This window comes from Nerophis lumbriciformis, linkage group LG20 (genome assembly GCF_033978685.3).
Source record: "Nerophis lumbriciformis linkage group LG20, RoL_Nlum_v2.1, whole genome shotgun sequence".
NCBI classification, from domain to species: Eukaryota; Metazoa; Chordata; class Actinopteri; order Syngnathiformes; family Syngnathidae; genus Nerophis; species Nerophis lumbriciformis.
Genome location: NC_084567.2, coordinates 11,281,047 through 11,306,277, shown reverse-complemented (window position 1 = coordinate 11,306,277; position 25,231 = coordinate 11,281,047). Strand labels below are relative to the sequence as shown.

The 25,231-nt window shown below is 39.7% G+C and overlaps 1 protein-coding gene across 1 annotated transcript in view; it reads right to left on the bottom strand.

Annotated features, from left to right (window-relative positions):
- Positions 1-15,235, bottom strand: part of LOC133619413 (phospholipid-transporting ATPase ID-like) — a 111,089-nt gene extending 95,854 nt beyond the window's left edge. The window contains exon 1 of the mRNA XM_061980417.1: positions 15,140-15,235. The gene's annotated coding sequence lies outside the window, so the exon portion shown is untranslated. The remainder of the gene's footprint in view (positions 1-15,139) is intronic.
- Positions 15,236-25,231: the final 9,996 nt, after the last annotated feature.

The following is a 25,231-nucleotide window of genomic DNA, read 5'->3' as shown; positions in this document are numbered from 1 at the left end:
TTAGGCGAAATAAGTGCTCAACTTCAGCCTCAACCCTTTCGGTCTGTAAAATTGTCAATTTATGAATGTAAAACTGTTTGTTTATTTTGTTGCCCACTGACCAAAGAAATAATAAACTAAACTAAACTTTTGTTGCGTTAGTGTTGGGACGAACCTAATATATGTGTTTTGTACGCAATAAAGACAACAATGGTGTTTTGGTATTCACCAAAGACAACAACGGACATGTGTTTAGGACCATTAATCGCTATCAAGCGAATTAACCGTACGTGTTGCATCAAAGTCAGTTTTTGTGAGTCTTCAACAAACCGAACTCAGGGGATTTTGTAAACATTTAAGATGATTTAGTGTTGGGACGAAGCTAACATATGTGTTCTGTACATAATAAAGACAACAATGGTGTTTTGGTATTCACCAAAGACCACAACGGACAAGTGATAAGGACCATCAATCGTTATGAAGCGATATTATTGAAAGCATCAAACTCGACTTTTGTGAGCGTTCAACAGACCAAGATTATGGGATTTTGTAAACATTTAAAATGATTTAGTGTTGGGACGAACCTAACATGAGGGTTTTGTACACAATAAAGACAACAATGATGTTTTGGTATTCACCAAAGACCACAACGTACAAGTGTTTAAGACCATCAATCGCTATGAAGCTAATGTACCCTATGTGTTATTAAAGGCATCAAACTCGGTTTTTGTGAGTCTTCAACAAACCTAACTTATGGGATTTTGTAAACATTTAGGATGATTTAGTGTTGGGACAAACCTAACATATGTGTTTTGGTATTGAACCTGACAATGGTGTTTTGGTATTCACCAAAGACCACAACTGACAAGTGTTAAAGACCATCAATCGTTATGAAGCTAATGTACCGTACGTGTTATTGAAAGCATCAAACTTGGTTTTTGTGAGCCTTCAACAAACCAAACTTATGGGATTTTGTAAACATTTAAGATGAGTACGTGTTGAGACAAACCTAACATACTGTATGTGTTTTGTACGCAATAAAGACAACCTGACAATGGTGTTTTGGTATTCACCAAAGAACACAACGGACAAGTGTTTAGGACCATCAATCACTATGAAGCTAATGTATCGTATGTGTTATTGAAAGCATCAAAGTCAGTTTTTGCGAGTCTTCAACAAACCTAACTTATGGGATTTTGTAAACATTTAAGATGATTTAGTGTTGGGACGAACCTAACATAAGTGTTTTTTACACAATAAAGACAACCTGACAATGGTGTTTTGGTATTCACCAAAGACCACAACTGACAAGTGTTTAGGACCATCAATTGCTATGAAGCGAATGTACCGTACGTGTTATTGAAAGCATCAAACTTGGTTTTTGTGAGTCTTCAACAAACCTAATTTATGGGATTTTGTAAACATTTAGGATGATTTAGTGTTGGGACAAACCTAACATATGTGTTTTGGTATTGAACCTGACAATGGTGTTTTGGTATTCACCAAAGACCACAACTGACAAGTGTTAAAGACCATCAATCGTTATGAAGCTAATGTACCGTACGTGTTGTTGAAAGCATCAAACTCGGTTTTTGTGAGTCTTCAACAAACCAAACTTATGGGATTTTGTAAACATTTAAGATGATTACGTGTTGGGACAAACCTAACATACTGTATGTGTTTTGTACGCAATAAAGACAACCTGACTATGGTGTTTTGGTATTCACCAAATACCACAACGGACAAGTGTTTAGGACCATCAATCGCTATCAAGTGAATATACCGTACGTGTTGCATCAAAGTCAGTTTTTGCGAGTCTTCAACAAAGCTAACTTATGGGATTTTGTAAACATTTAAAGGCCTACTGAAATGAATTTTTTTTATTCAAACGGGGATAGCAGATCCATTCTATGTGTCATACTTGATCATTTCGCGATATTGCCATATTTCTGCTGAAAGGATTTAGTATAGAACATCGACGATAAAGTTCGCAACTTTTGGTCGCTGACAAAAAAAAAAAGCCTTGCCTGTACCGGAAGTAGCGTGACGTCACAAGTTGAAAGTCTCCTCACATTTCCCCATAGTTTACACCAGCAGCGAGAGTGATTGGGACCGAGAAAGCGACGATTACCCCATTAATTTGAGCCAGGATGAAAGATTCGTGGATGAGGAACGTGAGAGTGAAGTATTAGAGTGGACGTATCTTTTTTCGCTCTGACCGTAACTTAGGTACAAGGGCTCATTGGATTCCACACTCTCTCCTTTTTCTATTGTGGATCACGGATTTGTATTTTAAACCACCTCGGATACTATATCCTCTTGAAAATGAGAGTCGAGAACGCGAAATGGACATTCACAGTGACTTTTATCTCCACGACAATACATCGGTGAAGCACTTTAGCTACGGAGCTAATGTGATAGCATCGGGCTTAACTGCAGATAGAAACAAAATAAATAAACCCCTGACTGGAAGGATAGACAGAAAATCAACAATACTATTAAACCATAGACCTGTAACTACACGGTTAATGCTTTCCAGCCTGGGGAAGCTTAACAATGCTGTTGCTAACGACGCCATTGAAGCTAACTTAGCTACGGACCTCGACAAAGCTATGATAAAAACATTAGCTCTCCACCTACGCCAACCCTTATCTGCTCATCAACACCGAAGCTCACCTGCGTTCCAGCGATCGACGGAGCGACGAAGGACTTCACCCAATCATCGATGCGGTCGGCGGCTAGCGTCGGATAGCGCGTCTGCTATCCAAGTCAAAGTCCTCCTAATTGTGTTGCTGTAGCCAGACGCTAATACACCGATCGCATCTACAGCTTTCTTCTTTGCAGTCTCCATTGTTCATTAAACAAATTGCAAAAGATTCACCAACACAGATGTACAGAATACTGTGGAATTTTGCGATGAAAACTGAGCTTTTTGTATTGGATACAATGGCGTCCCAATACTTCCGTTTCAACCATCGACGTCACGCGCATACGTCATCATACCTAGACGTTTTCAACCGGAAGTTTCGTATTGGCATGTGTTGCAATGTTAAGATTTCATCATTGATATATAAACTATCAGACTGCGTGGTCGGTAGTAGTGGGTTTCAGTAGGCCTTTAAGATAATTTAGTGAAGTGAATTATATAGCGCTTTTCTCTAGTGACTCAAAGCGCTTTTACATAGTGAAACCCAATATCTAAGTTACATTTAAACCAGTGTGGGTGGCACTGGGAGCAGGTGGGTAAAGTGTCTTACCCAAGGACACAACGGCAGTGACTAGGATGGCGGAAGCGGGGATCAAACCTGGAACCCTCAAGTTGCTGGCACAGCTACTCTACCAACCGAGCTATACCGCCCCAGTATTGGGACGAACCTAACATATGTGTTTTGTACGCAATCAAGACAACCTGAGAATGGGGTTTTGGTATTCGCCAAGGACCACAACGGACAAGTGTTTAGGACCATCAATCGCTATCAAGTGAATGTACCGTACATGTTGCATCAAAATCAGTTTTTGCGAGTCTTCAACAAACCTAACTTATGGGATTTTGTAAACATTTAAGATGATTTAGCGTTGGGACGAACCTAACATACGTGTTTTGTACGCAATAAAGACAACCTGACAATGGTGTTTTGGTATTCACCAAAGACCACAACGGACAAGTGTTTAGGACCATCAATCGCTATGAAGCTAATGTAGCGTACGTGTTATTGAAAGCATCGAACTCGGTTTTTGTGAGTCTTGAACAAACCTAACTTATGGGATTTTGTAAACGTTTAGGATGATTTAGTGTTGGAATGAACCTAACATATGTGTTTTGTACGCAATCAAGACAACCTGACAATGGGGTTTTGGTATTCACCAAAGACCACAACGGACAAGTGTTTAGGACCATCAATCGCTAGGGAGCTAATGTACCGTACGTGTTATTGAAAGCATCAAACTCGGTTTTTGTGAGACTTCAACAAAATTTATGGGATTTTGTAAACATTGAAGCTTATTTCGGGGGGTCTTCAATAAACCTAAGTGTTGTAAACTGTCATGATCCGCTGCCCTGATCATGTTTGTTTAGATTTCGATTCCCTCACATCCTGTTTTGAGCACCTCTGGGTTTGTGTTTTAGTTGCCATGACTGCAGATTAGTTTCACCTGCCTCTGATTAGTGTTCGGGACGCTCACCTGCTCCTGGTCACTAATCAGAGAGCTACTTATTCCCGCTGTTCACCACACTACGCCTAACTATTCTTGATTCCTGAGCTAAGCTTTACCATTTGTTTTCTGGTTTACAAGCTAAGCTTTCTTGTTAGCCATTCCGTTAGCTTCCCGGGCTATAGGCACGCTTGTCTTGTTTATTTTTGTACCCAGTCTGATTAATCGGACATTAAATCATTGTCCTACCTGCATATTGCCTCCGGAGTTTCCGTCTGCATGCTGGGAGAACAACACCACGCATAAACATGCGACCCAACCGTAACAGTAAACATCAGTACATCTTATAGTCTTCAAGGGTTTTGTAACATCAAAGGCAGAGACAAGAGACTTCAATGCATTATCAGTCAATGCTGTCCACTGAACCACTATGCTGCACTCCTGTCTAATGGTAAAAAAGTAAACACACCTTAAACGCAAAGCAAACATCGCCGCCATTACTAAGATAAGCGGTAGACAATGGACGGATGGAGACAGAGCCAACTTGAGATGCAAAATAAAGTACAGTAAGTACTTTCATGTTGATAGAAATAAGCTTCGGCATTTTCGCCGGTGAGGCTTCATCTGTTGATAAAGCAACAAAAGGCGTCGCCATAAAGCCACGCCACTCTCAGGAGACGCGAACAATCCAGCTCTGAATTATTCACCTGACCCCTCATGCCCCCTTCTCATCTTACCTGATAAAACACTGACCTTTTCACTGACCTGTGCGGCTGACCGATCACCTTCATGCGGCATAAAGGCTGACACGTCATGTTAGTCTGCACCCTTCCCTACTTCCTCTTCAGGACAGACAGATTTAAAAAGTCGCCATCGTGTGATACAATATACAGAGTAAAAATCTGTGGGTTACTGAACTAGGGACTATCCAGAACTAGCTCCAGGTAACATCTGCGAGCAGACAATATTGTATCATCTCTTTCTCTTACGTACTTATCAGGTCGGAAGTTCATTCTTCACACATTCTTTTCTCATGCTTAAAGGGGAACATTATCACAATTTCAGAAGGGTTAAAACCATTAAAAATCAGTTCCCAGTGGCTTATTTTATTTTTCGAAGTTTTTTTCAAAATTTTACCCATCACACAATATCCCTAAAAAAAAAGCTTCAAAGTGCCTGATTTTAACCATCGTTATAAACACCCGTCCATTTTCATGTGACGTCACATAGTGAAGCCAATACAAACATACATGGCGGGTAGAACAGCAAATTATAGCGACATTAGCTCGGATTCAGACTCGGATTTCAGCGGCTTAAGCGATTCAACAGATTACGCATGTATTGAAACGGATGGTTGTAGTGTGGATAGGGTGACCATTTCCATGACACCAAAAAGGAGGACATTATGCGGCATATCAATAAATTACTATGGTGTACATAGGACTCTGGTATACTCTTATTTATAGTACAATTTTGAGTGGTTTAAAGATGATGTTTGTGTGGCTGAATAGGAAAAACTATTAAAGTCAAGTGTTTGTTAACAGTATTTGTATTTATTCAATACATTGTGGTGTTCAAAAAGTGACCACTGAGATGAATCTTTTCAAGTGCAGAGTACCACAAAGCATAACATGTGTGGACTTAAATGTAGTTAACACATATAATTTAAAAAAAATGCCACAAAAATGTTTCCACATCAACATCAAGGCTGCTTGCTGCATATCTGGTTGCGTTATGCAGAATATGGGCCAAACAGTTTGCAGGGAGCACATCTTTTTGGCTCAGTTTCAGCTTCTGATACGCTGTTATGTTTGCCACAATTGACACTGGCATTGTCTGCTGCATATGCAGACATGTTTTTCACCTCTAAGCCAGACATCTCAAGTTTTGCCAGCAGCTGGTTTGTTATGGCTTCTGACGTTTCGTTGCTGTCACTATAAAAATCCAACAGGACATGTTGGATGCCTTCATCAAAGTGAAAATACCTTACCACAATGGGAAAACACTTGTTTGTTCCTTTATTTGAGGCGTCGGTTGCTACGGAAAAGGGTAGGTTGTTTTCTTTTATGTAGTCGGTATGTTCCTGTACCGAATAGTGAGCGATGACGTTCTCGCACAATGCCTTGGCTTTTGTTCGGCCACAGGCCATCCCTTTAGCTGTGGGATAGTCACTGAAAATCTCCCGGTCCACTTTCATGCCGCAGTCTAAACTTCTGTAGGACTGGTGATGCTTTACAGCAGTGGTTCTCAACCTTTTTTCAGTGATGCACCCCCTGTGAACATTTTTTTAATTCAAGTGCCCCCTAATCAGAGCAAAGCATTTTTGGTTGAAAAAAAGAGATAAAGAAGTAAAATACAGCACTATGTCATCAGTTTCTGATTTATTAAATTGTATAACAGTGCAAAATATTGCTCATTTGTAGTGGTCTTTCTTAAACTATTTGGAAAAAAATATGTAAAATAACTAAAAACTTGTTGAAAAATAAACAAGTGATTCAATTATAAATAAAGATTTCTACACATAGAAGTAATCATCAACTTAAAGTGCCCTCTTTGGGGATTGTAATAGAGATCCACCTGGATTCAGGAACTTAATTCTAAACATTTCTTCACAAAAAAAGAAATCTTTAACATCAATATTTATGGGACATGTCTACAAAAAATCTAGCTGTCAACACTGAATATTGCATTGTTGCATTTCTTTTCACAGTTCTTTTTGACAGACATTTTAGTGAGGGTCAAACCATCATGGCATGGGGGAAACTCTGGGTTTATGGTAATGAATGGAATAGCCTACTTAATTTGATGTTCAGTTTATGAACTTACATTACATTACATACCCCCAGGGTACCATTTGAGAACCACTGCTTTACAGCATGGTACACCTTGCACAGCTCCGCAGCAGTTATCTTGTCATCCAGGGGCGACGAAACTTCACGAAAAAATGTCCTCATTGAAGAGGTACCTGCCGCATGTTTATTACTTTTATGTTTATCCGTACCCGCATGCCGTTCAATTGCAGCTTTCCCCTGACTACTTACGTCGACATCACATCGACAAAGTGTGCAGAAGCCACGGAATGAGTCTCGACTGCTTTTCGTTATAAATTCGTGCTCTTTTATCCATTCAGAATTAAACGAGGTCTTGCGTTTTGGCATGATGCTAACTTTCTGTCAATGTTATGCCGCAGCAGCACATGGACCCTTGTTTACTTTTTTAACCAATGATAAGCAGATTTGTATCCGACACCGCTCTTAGCCAATCATTTGATACGTTACTGCGTTGGGGGCATTTTTTACGGTCTTTGATTGGCTATCGCGCTGCAGCCCAGCAAAGATGAAAAAACTCCGCTCTTCAAGCCTAGTGCCTCAAAAAGGAGGACAAATACGTGTCCGGCTTGAAGCTGCGCCGGACGCCGGACAGGGCATTAAAAATCCGGACTGTCCGGCCTAAATCCGGACACCTGGTCACCTTAAGTGTGGAGGCAGGTAGCGAAAACGAAATTGAAGAAGAAACTGAAGCTATTGAGCCATATCGGTTTGAACCGTATGCAAGCGAAACCGACAAAAACGACACGACAGCCAGCGACACGAGAAAGCGAGGACGAATTCGGCGATCGCCTTCTAACCAACGATTGGTATGTGTTTGTTTGGCATTAAAGGAAACTAACAACTATGAACTAGGTTTACAGCATATGAAATACATTTGGCAACAACATGCACTTTGAGAGTGCAGACAGCCCAATTCAGGCGCGCTAAGAACATATATTTTTCCACGATTTCAGCACTCAGGTTAACCATACCTAAATAGACACAAAATACTGCATTACACAAGAATACCCGAATGTACTCGAATGATTGAAAAAAATAAATGTTTTTAAGCTGGTAAACACAGTTTATGTATAATAATTTACGTAAAACCGCGAGTAATGAATAAAGTTTTCATCAATTAATATATTCTGTAGACATACCCTCATCCGCTCTCTTTTCCTGAAAGCTGATCTGTCCAGTTTTGGAGTTGTTGTCAGCAGGCCAGGGAAGCTAGGGTCGATATTCTTCTCTTGATCATCTTCGGTGGCATAAGGGACGGTTGCCATCTCTGTCGTAGCATAACTTTCGTCGGTAAAGTGTGCGGAGCAAACAATTGACCATTTCGTCGGCTTTCCCCACACCCTCGTATTTTGAACAAATTTCGTCCAATTTCTTGCCACTTTCGCATCTTTGGGCCACTGGTGCAACTTGAATCCGTCCCTGTTCGTGTTGTTACACCCTCCGACAACACACCGACGAAAGTGAGAAAATGGCGGATTGCTTCCCGATGTGACGTCACGTAGTGACGTCATCGCTCCGAGAGCGAATAATAGAAAGGCATTTAATTCGCCAAAATTCACCCATTTAGAGTTCGGAAATCGGTTAAAAAAATATATGGTCTTTTTTCTGCAACATCAATGTATATATTGACGCTTACATAGGTCTGGTGATAATGTTCCCCTTTAAGAGTGAAAGATGAGGCGAAAATACAACCTTTATTTACAAGATTCTATTGCCAGTTTAGCTAGCAAGACACCCCGTTTAAACTCTGCAAAGCTCAATTTCTGTTTCATCTGACATCACATGGACAAAGATAAGACCTTCTGGAGGAAAGTTCTGTGGTCAGATGAAACAAAAATTCAGCTGTTTGGCCACAATACCCAGCAATATGTTTGGAGGAGAAAAGGTGAGGCCTTTAATCCCAGGAACACAAATCCTACCGTCAAGCATGGTGGTGGTAGTATTATGCTCTGGGCCTGCTTTGCTGCCAATGGAACTGGTGCTTTACAGAGAGTAAATGGAACAAGGAAAAAGGAGGACTACCTCCAAATTCTTCAGGACAACCTAAAATCATCAGCCCGGAGGTTGGGTCTTGGGCGCAGTTGGGTGTTCCAACAGGACAATGACCCCAAACACACGTCAAAAGTGGTAAAGGAATGGCTAAATCAGACTAGAATGAAGGTTTTAGAATGGCCTTCCCAAAGTCCTGACTTAAACGTGTGGAAAATGCTGAAGAAACAAGTCCATGTCAGAAAACCAACACATTTAGCTGAACTGCACCAATTTTGTCAAGAGGAGTGGTCAAAAATTCAAGCAGAAGCTTGTGGATGGCTACCAAAAGCGCCTTATTGCAGTGAAACTTGCCAAGGGACATGTAAGCAAATATTAACATTGCTGTATGTATACTTTTGACCCAGCACATTTGGTTTGACCCATAATAAATTCATAAAAGAACCAAACTTCATCAATGTTTTTGTGACCAACAAGTATGTGCTCCAATCACTCTATCACAAAAAAATAAGAGTTGTAGAAATGATTGGAAACTCAAGACAGCCATGACATTATGTTCTTTACAAGTGTATGTCAACTTGTGACCACAATTGTATATATATCTATATCTACCGTATTTTTCGGACTATAAGTCGCAGTTTTTTTCATAGTTTGGCCAGGCTCCAGTGCGATTTATATATGTTTTTTTCCTTCGTTATTATGCATTTTCGGCAGGTGCGACTTATACTCCGGTGCGACTTATACTCCGAAAAATACTGTGTGTGTATATATATATATATATATATATATATATATATATATATATATATATATATATATATATATATATATCAACGATATGATTTGCCTGAGTGGCTGAACAAGACAGATTAAAAAAAAAAAAAAAAAAAAAATAATAATCTGTTTTGTTCAGCCAATAAAAAATGACAAAAAAAAAATATATATATATATATATATATATTTAATCTGTCTTGTTCAGCCACTCAGGCAAATCATATCGTTGATGTAGATAATCATATCTGCTCTACATATTTACTTTAGAAAAGAGAAGTGTTGCATACTTCTCTTGTTGCCTTATTTGTATTTGACTTTATGAAAATGTTTGGGTAGAATCTGATAAAACAAAACCAGTTTTCTTTGAAGTAATATAAAAAATTATTAGAGCTGTTTATTTTATGGAAGAAGAGTCATAGAACTGGCACCCAATGTTATTTAAAAAAAAAAAAAAAAGTATTGATTTTGAATTAAGAATTATTTTGAATCGATTCTGAATCGAATCGAATCGTGTGGTGCCCAAAGATCCACAGCTGTAATATATATATATATTTGTGTTCAACTAGCATCTGTGCTAAAGCAGTTTACTGTACAGTAATTGTCATTTTTCTTGGAACACGCGGCCTCGACTTCTGAAAAAAGATACGATTCTTTGACAGAACGCAACTTAACGACAACCAAAACAGCGTGAATCAAAGTTATTTTTTATATGGTACCAATATATGGCTGTGCTCCATCACACAAAGCTGTGCTATGGTCATTGGCGAGGGTCTAGTCCAGGGGTCGGCAACCCAAAATGTTGTAATCTGTCTGGAGCCGCAACAAATTTAAATACTTATATAAGTGTTATAATGGTGGCAACACATGATGTAAGTGTCTATATTAGCTGTATTAGCCTACTATCAAAATGACTATGTGTTGCAGGCTGACGAAAATTTTCGTTGACAGAAATGTTGAAATGTAAGATTTATTCCACACATTTTGACAACATTGGAAAACATTAATAAAACTTCTCAGAGGGTGAGATAACTCCTGGAAATGACTGTCTTAGAACAGCCAAAGGTATAGATGTGTTTGTCCAAGTTAAAGGAAACGACAGGCTGTCTTCTTCTAATGGATTTGTTACAATCTTTGCAAGCTGGGTAATGTTTGCTGTGGTCTGGAACAACATGGCACACTGAATCAGAAATGCAGCCAATATTACATGCAGATAATGTGTAATGAGACATGGAGAAATAGACTAAATACACAGATGACATAAGTAAAGGAAATTAAATGAGCTCAAATATACCAACAAACGAGGCATACTGATGCAATATGTACATACAGCTAGCCTAAATAGCATGGTAGCATCGATTAGCTTGCAGTCATGTAGTGACCAAATATGCCTGATAAGCACTCCATAACAAGTCAATAACATCAACAAAGCTCACCTTTGTGCATTCACGCACAGTATAAAATATTTGGTGGACAAAATTAGACAAAGAAGGAGTGGCACAAAACCCGTCTTTCTGTGGCAGCGTCGGAAAAAGTTGCACATGTAAACATGGGGCGGTATAGCTCGGTTGGTAGAGCGGCCGTGCCAGCAACTTGAGGGTTGCAGGTTCGATCCCCGCTTCCGCCATCCTAGTCACTGCCGTTGTGTTCTTGGGCAAGACACTTTACCCACCTGCTCCCAGTGCCACCCACACTGGTTTAAATGTAACTTATATATTGGGTTTCACTATGTAAAGCGCTTTGAGTCACTAGAGAAAAGCGCTATATAAATATTATTCACTTCACTTCACTTAAACAAACTACGGCGAGTTCAAGGATCAATATGCCTGATTAGCACTCCATAACAAGTCAATAACATCAACAGAGCGCACCTTTGTGGATTCACGCACAGTACAAAACGTTTGGTGGACAAAATGAGACAAAGAAGGAGTGGCACAAAACCCGTCTTTCTGTGGCAGCATCGGAGAAAGTTGTACATGTAAACAAAGTACGGTGAGTTCAAGGATCAACATGCCTGATTAGCACTCCATAACAAGTCAATAATATCAACAAAGCTCACCTTTGTGCATTCACGCACAGTATAAAACATTTGGTGGACAAAATGAGACAAAGAAGGAGTGGCACAAAACCCGCCTATCTGTGGCAGCGTCGGAGAAAGTTGCACATGTAAACAAACTATGGTGAGTTCAAGGATCAATATGCCTGATTAGCGCTCCATTCCAAGTCAATAACATCAACAAAGCTCACCTTTGTGCATTCACGCACAGTATAAAACGTTCGGTGGACAAAATGAGACAAAGAAGGAGTGGCAAAAAACCCGTCTTTCTGTGGCAACGTCGAAGAAAGTTGTACATGTAAACAAACTACGGTGAGTTCAAGGATCAATATGCCTGATTAGCACTCCATAACAAGTCAATAACATCAACAAAGCTCACATTTGTGCATTCAAGCACAGTATAAAACATTTGGTGGACAAAATGAGACAAAGAAGGAGTGGCACAAAACTCGTCTTTCTGTGGCAGCGTCGGAGAAAGTTGCACATGTAAACAAACTACGGTGAGTTCAAGGATCAATATGTCTAATCAGCACTCCATAACAAGTCAATAACATCAACAAAGCTCACCTTTGTGCATTCACGCACAGTATAAAACGTTCGGTGGACAAAATGAGACAAAGAAGGAGTGGCACAAAACCCGCCTTTTTGTGGCAGTGTCGGAGAAAGTTGTACATGTAAACAAACTACGGTGAGTTCAAGGATCAATATGCCTGATTAGCACTCCATAACAAGTCAATAACATCAACAGAGTTCACCTTTGTGCATTCACGCACATTATTAAATGTTTGGTGGACAAAATGAGACAAAGAAAGAGTGGCACAAAACCCGCCTATCTGTGGCAGCGTCAGAGAAAGTTGCACATGTAAACAAACTACGGTGAGTTCACGGATCAATATGCCTGATTAGCACTCAATAACAAGTCAATAACATCAACAAAGCTCACCTTTGTGCATTCACGCACAGTATAAAACGTTTGGTGGACAAAATGAGACACAGAAGGAGTGTCACAAAACCCGTCTTTCTGTGGCAGCGTCGAAGAAAGTTGTACACGTAAACAAACTGTTGAGTCACATTCCACACAACGGTGAGTTCAAGGGTCGCTGAAATTAGTAGGACAAAATAGCGCTCGCCAAATACTCTCATCAGTGAAGCACGAACACAATCATATTAAACAGTGGGCTTTCTAACAATTAGGAAGGTTTGTGTCGTGTTTGTCCTCCGACAGAAACCATATGACAACAAAAAATATTTTTTTTCACCCAATTTTTTTTCCATTTCCTTACATTTTTGGAAAAAGCTCCATGGAGCCATCTGGGCGCCGCTCAAGAGCCGCATGTGGCCTTAGAGCAAGGGTGTCAAACCCTGTTTCCGTATGAGTTGGGAAATTGTGTTAGATGTAAATATAAACTGAATACAATGATTTGCAAATCCTTTTCAACCCATATTCAGTTGAAAGCACTACAAAGACAAGATATTTGATGTTCAAACTCATAAACTTTTTTTTTTTTTTGCAAATAATAATTCACTTAGGATTTCATGGCTGCAACACGTGCCAAAGTAGTTGGGAAAGGGCATGTTCACCACTGTGTTACATAGCCTTTCCTTTTAACAACACTCAGTAAACGTTTGGGAACTGAGGAGACACATTTTTGAAGCTTCTCAGGTGGAATTATTTCCCATTCTTGCTTGATGTACAGCTTAAGTTGTTCAACAGTCTCCGTTGTGGTATTTTAGGCTTCATAATGCGCCACACATTTTCAATGGGAGACAGGTCTGGACTACAGGCAGGACAGTCTAGTACCCGCACTCTTTTACAATGAAGTCACGTTGATGTAACATGTGGCTTGGCATTGTCTTGCTGAAATAAGCAGGGCAACGTTGCTTGGATGGCAACATATGTTGCTCCAAAACCTGTATGTACCTTTCAGCATTAATGGCGCCTTCACAGATGTGTAAGTTACCCATGCCTTGGCCACTAATACACCCCCATACCATCACACATGCTGGCTTTTCAACTTTGCGCCTATAACAATCCAGATGGTTCTTTTCCTCTTTGGTCCGGAGGACACAACGTCCACAGTTTCCAAAAACAATTTGAAATGTGGACTCGTCAGACCACAGAACACTTTTCCACTTTGTATCAGTCCATCTTAGATGAGCTCAGGCCCAGCGAAGCCGACGGGGTTTCTGGGTGTTGTTGATAAACGGTTTTCGCCTTGCATAGGAGAGTTTTAACTTGCACTTACAGATGTAGCGACCAACTGTAGTTACTGACAGTGGGTTTCTGAAGTGTTCCTGAGCCCATGTGGTGATATCCTTTACACACTGATGTCGCTTGTTGATGCAGTACAGCCTGAGGCATCGAAGGTCACGGGCTTAGCTGCTTACGTGCAGCGATTTCTCCAGATTCTCTGAACCCTTTGATGATATTACGGACCGTAGATGGTGAAATCCCTAAATTCCTTGCAATAGCTGGTTGAGAAAGGTTTTTCTTAAACTGTTCAACAATTTGCTCACGCATTTGTTGACAAAGTGGTGACCCTCGCCCCATCCTTGTTTGTGAATGACTGAGCATTTCATGGAATCTACTTTTATACCCAAGCATGGCACCCACCTGTTCCCAATTTGCCTGTTCACCTGTGGGATGTTCCAAATAAGTGTTTGATGAGCATTCCTCAACTTTATCAGTATTTATTGCCACCTTTCCCAACTTCTTTGTCACGTGTTGCTGGCATCAAATTCTAAAGTTAATGTTTATCAGTTTGAACATCAAATATGTTGTCTTTGTAGCATATTCAACTGAATATGGGTTGAAAATGATTCGCAAATCATTGTATTCCGTTTATATTTACATCTAACACAATTTCCCAACTCATATGGAAACGGGGTTTGTAGATGTCATCAGTGTTTGAACCTGACCGATACAAAGAATCGCTATTTCGTCATTCAGTGGACACTCAGTGGATTCAAATGTCAAGTTACTTTTTATACTTAGCAAACTCATAAAACCTGTTGGCGGGCCTGATCCGGCCCTCGGGCCGTATGTTTGACACCATTTCTGACCCCCGCTCTAATTGCACACGCTTACGCGTTTATTTGTCACATTTATTGTTATTGCTGCCTTTTTTTTTTAAAGACAAGCACTTTTCATCCACTTCAAGGACGTTTCTAAAGTGAAACAAAGAGTGTGAGCTGTGGGGAAAGTCGTTGAAAAAAAAGAAGAAGCGGCAGCTGATGACCTCAGAGTTCCTCTCACAACTTTACTCTTTCTTTCTGTTAAAAACACACGCGGCTTACCCTTTGACCCCTGCCACTTTCCCACTACAACCACCACCCCAGAGGGAGTCAGGAGGAGACTTACCTGGCGTCCCAAGCCGGGGTTAGCAGCTCGGCTCCTTGCTGATGAAGTGTGGTCTTCCAGCGCTGAGTAGGAATAATGTTTTCCTTCTGCTCTTCCACCAGCGGGCTGAAAACCCCCTCCTCCGTTTCCTCTCTTGTCTCCTCCCCCTCGTCTCCTCGTCTCCTCCCTCCTCTTTGCCAGAAGTGGTTTAAAAAGTACTCCTGGCACCAGAACACGGAAGCACATGACAAAAAGTCTGTAACGGTCACACATTAAGAGGAGCCTGCTCTTTTTCACTGAAAGAGTTACTTGTAAGGGTCAAATGGCGAGTAAACAACAACCTTTCATAACATTTGTTATAGCGTTTTTTTTGTTTTTTTTGCTCATAGAGGTGTATTTATACTAACCCACCGGTGTCAAAGTCATGGTCCGGGGTCCAGAACTGACCCGCCGCATCATTTTAAGTCATACTTGCCAACCTTGAGACCTCCGATTTCGGGAGGTGGGGGGAGGGGGGTTGGGATGGGCGTGGTCGGGGCGGGAGGGGGCGTGGCTAAAAGGGGAGGAGTATATTTACAGCTAGAATTCACCAAGTCAAGTATTTCATATATATATATATATAATATATATATATATATATATAACAAATACTTGACGTTCAGTGAATTCTAGCTATATATATATATATATATATATATATATATATATATATATATATATATATATATATATATATATATACACACATATATATATATTTATTTTATATATATATATATATATATATATGTATATATATATATATATTAATTTTATTATATATATATTGTCACCGATTCTGTTCATAACTTTTATGGACAGAATTTCTAGGCGCAGTCAAGGCGTTGAGGGTATCTGGTTTGGTGGCTGCAGGATTAGGTCTCTGCTTTTTGCAGATGATGTGGTCCTGATGGCTTCATCTGGCCAGGATCTTCAGCTCTCGCTGGATCGGTTCGCAGCCGAGTGTGAAGCGACTGGGATGAGAATCAGCACCTCCAAGTCCGAGTCCATGGTTCTCGCCCGGAAAAGGGTGGAATGCCATCTTCGGGTTGGGGAGGAGACCCTGCCCCAAGTGGAGGAGTTCAAGTACCTGGTAGTCTTGTTCACGAGTGAGGGAAGAGTGGATCGTGAGATCGACAGGCGGATCGGTGCGGCGTCTTCAGTAATGCGGACGCTGTATCGATCCGTTGTGGTGAAGAAGGAGCTGAGCCGGAAGGCAAAGCTCTCAATTTACCGGTCGATCTACGTTCCCATCCTCACCTATGGTCATGAGCTTTGGGTTATGACAGAAAGGACAAGATCACGGGTACAAGCGGCCGAAATGAGTTTCCTCCGCCGGGTGGCAGGGCTCTCCCTTAGAGATAGGGTGAGAAGCGCTGTCATCCGGGGGGAGCTCAAAGTAAAGCCGCTGCTCCTCCACATGGAGAGGAGCCAGATGAGGTGGTTCGGGCATCTGGTCAGGATGCCACCCGATCGCCTCCCTCGGGAGGTGTTTAGGGCACGTCCGACCGGTAGGAGGCCACGGGGAAGACCCAGGACACGTTGGGAAGACTATGTCTCCCGGCTGGCCTGGGAACGCCTCGGGATCCCCCGGGAGGAGCTGGACGAAGTGGCTGGGGAGAGGGAAGTCTGGGCTTCCCTGCTTAGGCTGCTGCCCCCGCGACCCGACCTCGGATAAGCGGAAGAAGATGGATGGATGGATGGATGGATATATATATATATATATATATATATATATATATATATATATAAAATAAATACTTGAATTTCAGTGTTCATTTATTTACACATATACACATACATAACACTCATCTACTCATTGTTGAGTTAAGGGTTGAATTGTCCATCTTTGTTTTATTCTCTGTCACTATTTTTCTAACCATGCTGAACTCTGATGATGCATTGATGTGTGGCACGCACAAAAGTGCTTTCATCAAATGCACTAGATGGCAGTATTGTCCTGTTTAAGAGTGTCACAACATTGCTGTTTACGGCAGACGAACTGCTTTACGGTATATAAAAACGTGACTGCTGTTGTTGTGTGTTGTTGCCGCGCTTGGAAGACGTTAATGAAACTGCCTAACAATAAACCCACATAAGAAACCAAGAACTCGCCCTCCATCATTCTACTGTTATAACGTTGATTGGGCTGGTATGCTGGTTATATTGTGGGTTAGCGGACTCAGGTCCTCATGGACCTGAGTCCGCCTGAATTTCGGGTGGTTTTCGGGAGAAAATTTGTCCCGGGAGGTTTTCGGGAGAGGCGCTGAATTTCGGGAGTCTCCCGGAAAATCCGTGAGGGTTGGCAAGTATGTTTTAAGTGATAATAATAATACATAAGGATGATGTTTGATAAGAAATGATCGAGTTCGAGCCCATTATCGAATCCTCTTATCGAACCGATTCCTTATCGATTCTCTTATCGAATCCAGATAGGTTGTTTTATATGAAAAAAAACACAATATTTGGTTTAACAAAAGCTCACTTTTATTTTATAAGAAAAAAAATAAATAAATAAATAAATACATATTGACTGTTGTTACCCAAAGTATATTAAGTGGGATTTTTCAGAAAAACAAATACAAACCCTGTTTCCATATGAGTTGGGAAATTGTGTTAGATGTAAATATAAACGGAATACAATGATTTGTAAATCCTTTTCAACCCATATTCACTTGAATATGCTACAAAGACAACATATTTGATGTTTTCTTTTGCAAATAATCATTAACTTTAGAATTTGATGCCAGCAACATGTGACAAAGAAGTTGGGAAAGGTGGCAATAAATACTGATAGAGTTGAGGAATGCTCATCAAACACTTATTTGGAACATCCCACAGGTGTGCAGGCTAATTGGGAACAGGTGGGTGCCATGATTGGGTATAAAAGTAGATTCCATGAAATGCTCAGTCATTCACAAACAAGGATGGGGCGAGGGTCACCACTTTGTCAACAAATGCGTGAGCAAATTGTTGAACAGTTTAAGAAAAACCTTTCTCAACCAGCTATTGCAAGGAATTTAGGGATTTCACCATCTACGGTCCGTAATATCATCAAAGGGTTCAGAGAACCTGGAGAAATCACTGCACGTAAGCAGCTAAGCCTGTGACCTTCGATCCCTCAGGCTGTACTGTATCAACAAGCGACATCAGTGTGTAAAGGATATCACCACATGGGCTCAGGAACACTTCAGAAACCCACTGTCAGTAACTACATTTGGTCGCTACATCTGTAAGTGCAAGTTAAAACTCTCCTATGCAAGGCGAAAACCGTTTATCAACAACACCCAGAAACGCCGTCGGCTTCGCTGGGCCTGAGCTCATCTAAGATAGACTGATACAAAGTGGAAAAGTGTTCTGTGGTCTGACGAGTCCACATTTCAAATTGTTTTTGGACACTGTGGACGTCGTGTCCTCCGGACCAAAGAGGAAAAGAACCATCCGGATTGTTATAGGCGCAAAGTTGAAAAGCCAGCATCTGTGATGGTATGGGGGTGTATTAGTGCCCAAGACATGGGTAACTTACACATCTGTGAAGGCGCCATTAATGCTGAAAGGTACATACAGGTTTTGGAGCAACATATGTTGCCATCCAAGCAACGTTACCATGGACGCCCCTGCTTATTTCAGCAAGACAATGCCAAGCCACGTGTTACATCAACGTGGCTTCATAGTGAAAGAGTGCGGGTACTAGACTGGCCTGCCTGTAGTCCAGACCTGTCTCCCATTGAAAATGTGTGGCGCATTATGAAGCCTAAAATACCACAACGGAGACCCCCGGACTGTTGAACAACTTAAGCTGTACATCAAGCAAGAATGGGAAAGAATTCCACCTGAGAAGATTAAAAAATGTGTCTCCTCAGTTCCCAAACGTTTACTGAGTGTTGTTAAAAGGAAAGGCCATGTAACACAGTAGTGAACATGCCCTTTCCCAACTACTTTGGCACGTGTTGCAGCCATGAAATTCTAAGTTAATTATTATTTGCAAAAGAAAAAAAAAAGTATGTGTTTGAACATCAAATATCTTGTCTTTGTAGTGCATTCAATTGAATATGGGTTGAAAAGGATTTGCAAATCATTGTGTTACGTTTATATTTACATCTAACACAATTTCCCAACTCATATGGAAACGGGGTTTGTATATACAGTAACACAAAAACAACCTGTCTCTGTGCTCACTATAGGTATATAAATAATAATATAGCGTTAAATAAAATCAGTCCCTTGGGCACAAAACTGAAAATAATACAGCTCTCCAAAAAGTGCACTTCTGCTGCTTTTGGAACATACTAACTACACACACACAGGCAGACAGCTAACAAACAATCCAAGACGTCTAATAAAGTTCCAAAGCAGATTAATCCATTTAGGCTCTTTATTGTTGTTGATCTTGCTTTGTCTTTTCCTATCTTTACTTTTGTCTTGCACTGGACTGTTATTTATTTTTTCTTTAAACAGAAATACACACAATGACAAATGTATAAGCTATGTGATTCAATTAACATTCTGAAATTTAATACACAATATGTAAATATTAGCTTCACACAAATATACAGTGCTATCATCAAACATATACTTCTGAGTGTCGAAACTATTTCAAAACATCTATTGAAACAGTGCACAAAAATCGTTTTTCAATAAGCTATCAAATTTAACCACTTTCCACCTTAATATTGAGTTACATAAACAAGTTAAACAGTTTACTTACAGACTTATCTTTTCCAAGGCTTGTAAGAGCTAACAACTTGTCTACTTCTCAATTGTCTCATGAACTGAACTGAAGTCGCCAACCCGGAAGTGCCCAAACTAATGACGCGTAGTATTTTCATATCGCCACAAGGTGTCAGTAAGAGTCTACAATCAAATGGGCATAACATTGCCGTCCCACAGGGCATTTCCTGTGGGAAGGGATTCGTTCCCAGGGATTCGAATAAAGAACCAACTCTTTTTCTTTACTATAGTGGCCTCGATAACGGGAAACGGTTCTCAAAAAGGGATTCAAGTCCATGGAATTAGTTCTTTTCTTATCGAACAATCGGGAGAACCGGTTTCGAACATCATCCTTAATAATACATAATTATTACAAGGATCAATATGCCTGATTAGCACTCCATAACAAATCAATAACATCAACAAAGCTCACCTTTGTGCATTCACACACAGTATACAACGTTTGGTGGACAGAATGAGACAAAGAAGAAGTGGCACAGAACCCGTCTTTCTGTGGCAGCGTCGGAGAAAGTTGTACACGTAAACAAACTGTTGAGTCACGTTCCACACATAATAGTATGGGACTTTTTGCCACTGGAGTTAAAGTCACAGTCGGACTTTTCTCCACAAAACTGAAAAAAGTGGCTTAGTGTGAGCACTACAATTGGATGCAGTGTGGACAAATAAACGCTAACAATAAAGTGCTAACTTTTTTTCCCCAACTTTACACTTTTTTCTCTAATTGCGCAGCCACACACCTTACAGTCATACGCCTTAGTATTTGAAACATGCTAACTGTATGCTTGTTTACGTTAGCATGTTAGCTTTTTGAGCTAATTTTGCAACCGTTTACCTTACAGTCATTTAACTTGGTATGTGACACTTGTTAACTGCTACCATGCTTATGTTAGCATGCTAACCCTAAAGTGCTAACTTTTTTTTAGCTATTTGTACTCTTTTTTTCCCCCCCCTGTAATTCCCCGGTCAAACACCTTAGTCATATAACTTGGTATGTGACACATGCTAACTATATTATGGTCACGTTAGCTTGCTAGCATGCTAACATTAGCGTGCTAACTTTTTGAGCTAGTTTTGCTACCGTTTACCCCAAAGTCATATTACTTGGTATGTGCCACTTGTTAACTTTTGGCATGCAAATGATAGCATGCTAGCTAGCTAACTTAAACATGCAAACTTTTTCATCTACTTTTACACTTTTTTCTCTTGTTTCCGAAACCATACACCTTACAGTCGTGTTAACATGTGAGACATGCTATCTGTTAGGATGCTATCGTTACCACATTTGTTAGGTGTTAGCATTTTAATGTGTGCATGCTAATGTTTTAGGCTAGCTCTGTAATTCATTTTGTACAGTTACACCTAAAACTTCCGGATTCAGACACTCGGCACCATCTAATAAGTACGCCGGCTTCCGGTAACCCCCTGCCAGAGGTCCAGGGCAGTTTTTAATGTATTTTTATTTTGTACTTGTCTTAATCTTTTTGTATTTGTTTTTCACTTTTCTCCACTTTTTTTTAAAAAGCCTAACCAGGGACGAGGGTTGGAAATTAGCTAGGATTGTCTAGAAGTCTTATGTACTTTGACATCGGTTACATATAGGTAACAATGTTTAATTGTACTGTCCCTGTCAAATAAAAAACATATAAAAAATTACTTTATATTTTTTCATCTCTTTTAATTATTCATTAGGGACTACAAATGCAAATTAGCAGTTTTTCTATAATCCGGCATGTTTACAGAGATATGTACATTTTGATGTTCAATAATGTGCTCCGTCCCTATCTTAGAAATAAAGCATTATTTCAACAGAAAATAAATGTGTTACTGCATGCTTTAATATTATCTAACAATGCAACAAATATTATATTTTTTTGTAAAAATAAATATGATTTCAAAGCAAGTCATCCATAAAATTGTACACTGTAAAAACTACAATAGATTTTACATAAAAAAAAAAAAAAAATCTCCCACTCGCCGGAATGTTATCAATCAATCAATCAATCAATCAATCAATCAATCAATGTTGACTTAAATAGCCCTTCATCACAAATGTCTCAAAGGGCTGCAAAAGCCAATTTTACTGTAAAAAACAATGGTATGATACACTGTAAAAAAAGAACCCGTAGATTTTACGGTACAAAAAAACTAACTGATTTTGTGGTTTAAAAAAAAAGGCAGCTCAGTTGCCAGAATCTTACCGTAAAAATTGGTGGTGCCTTTTTTTTTTTTTGTCCATTTACAGTAATACACTGCGTAAAGAACAACTGTAGATTTCAAGGTAACATTTTAGCGAATTTAGCTGCCTTTTTTTTTTTTTTTTACTGTAATAAACTGTGGTGTCGTTTTGGCATTTAGAGTAATACACCCAACAATCTGCAGTTGTTGATTTGTGGTAAAAAACAAAACAAAAAAAAACTGGCAGCTCAGGTGACAAAATTGACTGTAAAATTTCAGTATTCTTTTTTATTTACAGTAAAAAAACAAATGCAAATTTTACAGTAAAATTTTGGCAACTGAGCTGCCTTTTTTTTTTTTTTAACCCTAAAAACAGCAGTACTGTTTTTCCATTTACAGTAATATACACTACATTTTAAGGTGAAATTATTGCAAATTACCATATTTTTTTTTACATTTTAGTTTTAAAAAAATCTACTAATAAAATGCATAAAAAAATTGTGTAACAATAGTATTCACTGTTAAATTTTTAAAAATCTACTAATAAAAATGCATTAAAAAATTGTGTAATAATAGTATTCAATGTTAATTTAAAAAAAATCTACTAATAAAAATGCATTAAAAAATTGTGTAATAATAGTATTCACTGTTAAAAGCGGCCCTCTGGGGCCAAACTTGTGGCCCTCAGTGAAAACGACTTTGACACCTCTGCTGTAATTAATCACAATCGCATCAATTATTCACAGCAGGAAAGGGATTCATATATCCCCATTCCTGGGTGGATCTCGCGTGAGTGGAAGGGGGGGTAGGGTTAATCATTTTGCAATGCGGTCTGCTGAAAATGTTGGAAAGTGCCCCTTTGCATAGCAACTATTGCTGTGGTCAAAAGTGGAATTGCCACAAAACACTGAAATGACGTCTAAGGGCTAAAGTAGATAGTTTTGAGCAGATAAATACCAAGCATTCACGTCAAACATTAAAAACATGTTTCTGTATGACATTTGCAATTATATTACACATGTGTCAAAATAATGCGATTAATCACGTTTAATCAAAATGATGTTCAGTGAATAATTGGATTGAAAACAAATCGTTTGAAAGCTTGTAAGTAATGATAATGTCGTCATGGAGAGCTACACTAAATTGTCAAAAGTATTTGTCCACCTGCCTTGACTCACATATGAACTTGAAGTGCCATCCCATTCCTAACCCATAGGCTTCAATATGATGTTGGGTCCACCTTTTGCAGCTATTACAGCTTCAACTCTTCTGGGAAGGCTGTCCACAAGGTTGCGGAGTGTGTTTATAGGAAGCTCAACTCCTGAAAAACAACACCACACCATAATTCCTCCTCCACCAAATTTCACACTCCTACTGTCAAGTGCGGGGGGTCGCGGCTTGCAAACGGACCACTCCGGACAGGTCGTGCAGGTAGGAACATGATTTATTTGTAGAACTCGAACAAGTACCAAAAACTGAAAAAAAGCCAGAGGAAAAATGTGCCGATTGCACTCAAAGCAAACGCTAACACTTAGCATAGGCAAAAAGACAAGGAATACTCACGTAACAAAGAAGCCAGGCCGACTGACCGGCAAAGGCAGGCTTAAATAATGCCTCTGATTAGTGCTCGGGGAACAGGTGAGCGTCCCGAACACCAGGTGAAAATAATAAGTAGCAAAGGTAACTAAACAAACTCAAGGGTGCACAACAACAGGAACAAAGGGAGTCCGAAACTAACAGAAAATAACAAAAACATGATCCGGGCCACGGATCATGACACCTACCACGTGGCTGAGTTGCTGTTGTTCCCAAACTAATAAACATTTTCTTATAACAAAGCCGACAGTTGACTTTGGAATATTTAGGAGCGAGGAAATTTCACGACTGGATTTGTCAGTTCCACGCTGGAAATCACTGAGAGCGGCCCATTCTTTCACAAATGTTTGTAGAAACAGTCTCCATGCCTAAGTGCTTGATTTTATACACCTGTGGACGGGCCAAGTGATTATGACTCCTGATTCTGATCATTTGGATGGGTGGCCAAATACTTTTGGCAATATAGTGTATGTTTTCCTTGTCCACACCATTATTAATAGTATTAATAATAACATTTAACATGAACAAAACATCAATTCTCACGCTTTCCTAAACAACTCCAAGCAGTAAATGCTGCACGCCACAGTAAGAATGTTGTGGGGAACTTGTCATTCTTTTCTTATCAGTGACGTAGCAGGAAAGGGCTAGAAATACATTTGCTGCAAAAATGACAAATAAGACAAAACGTGACCCTATGCACGGCGTGTGTCCCGCGTATATAAGGAGGGGCGGCCCTGGTAGAATGTTTTCCAGTTTAGGTAATAACTGTGTGGTATCTACAGTGTTTATTTTTGACTGACTCTAGTATCTCGTCTGAGTGTCTGCTACCTGGTCTGGCGCTGTTTCCTCCCTGCGGCGTCTTTTTGCAACCTCAGTCACGTCGCCGTTTCCTGGAGTCACACACACACGGAAGGAAACCGCAATCTTGCGAGGGAGCTGCAATCAAACAAAGCATCAGTCAAAGTCGTGCAGCTGCAGAAAAAAAACGGTGGCATTCTTGAACGCGGGCTTGTTGTTGGATCACTTCATTGGTCAATAATAGCACAGGGGTCAAACTCAAGGCCCGCGGGCCAGATCTGGCCCTCAACGTCATTTTATATGGCCCGCAAAAGCCTGGAAATGATGTGTCAATAAAATATATTATATTTTCTTTCTTTACTTTATTATTTTCTTCCTAAAAGGTATCAGTTTTTTTTTCTAGTACAACAAGGAAACAATTGTGTTCAATATTGCAACAAATATTATATTATTTAACTTTTTTGGTCAAAATCCAAATAAATACTTAAATATCTGCTTAACTTATGATTTTGAAGCAAGTTATCCATCAAACTGTACACTATAAAAATGACCAATAGATTTTACTGTAAAATTTAGGGAGTTGTTTTTTTTACAGCATATTACTGTAAGTTGAAAAAAATGTTTTTTTTTTACAGTAAAATTCTGTCAACTGAGCGGTCAGGTTTTTTTGGGTTTTTTTTTACTGTAAAATCCAAGGTTGATGAATTTATAGTAACACATTTTATTATGGTACAAAAATTGGCAGCTGAGTTACCAAAATAAAATTCAACAGCC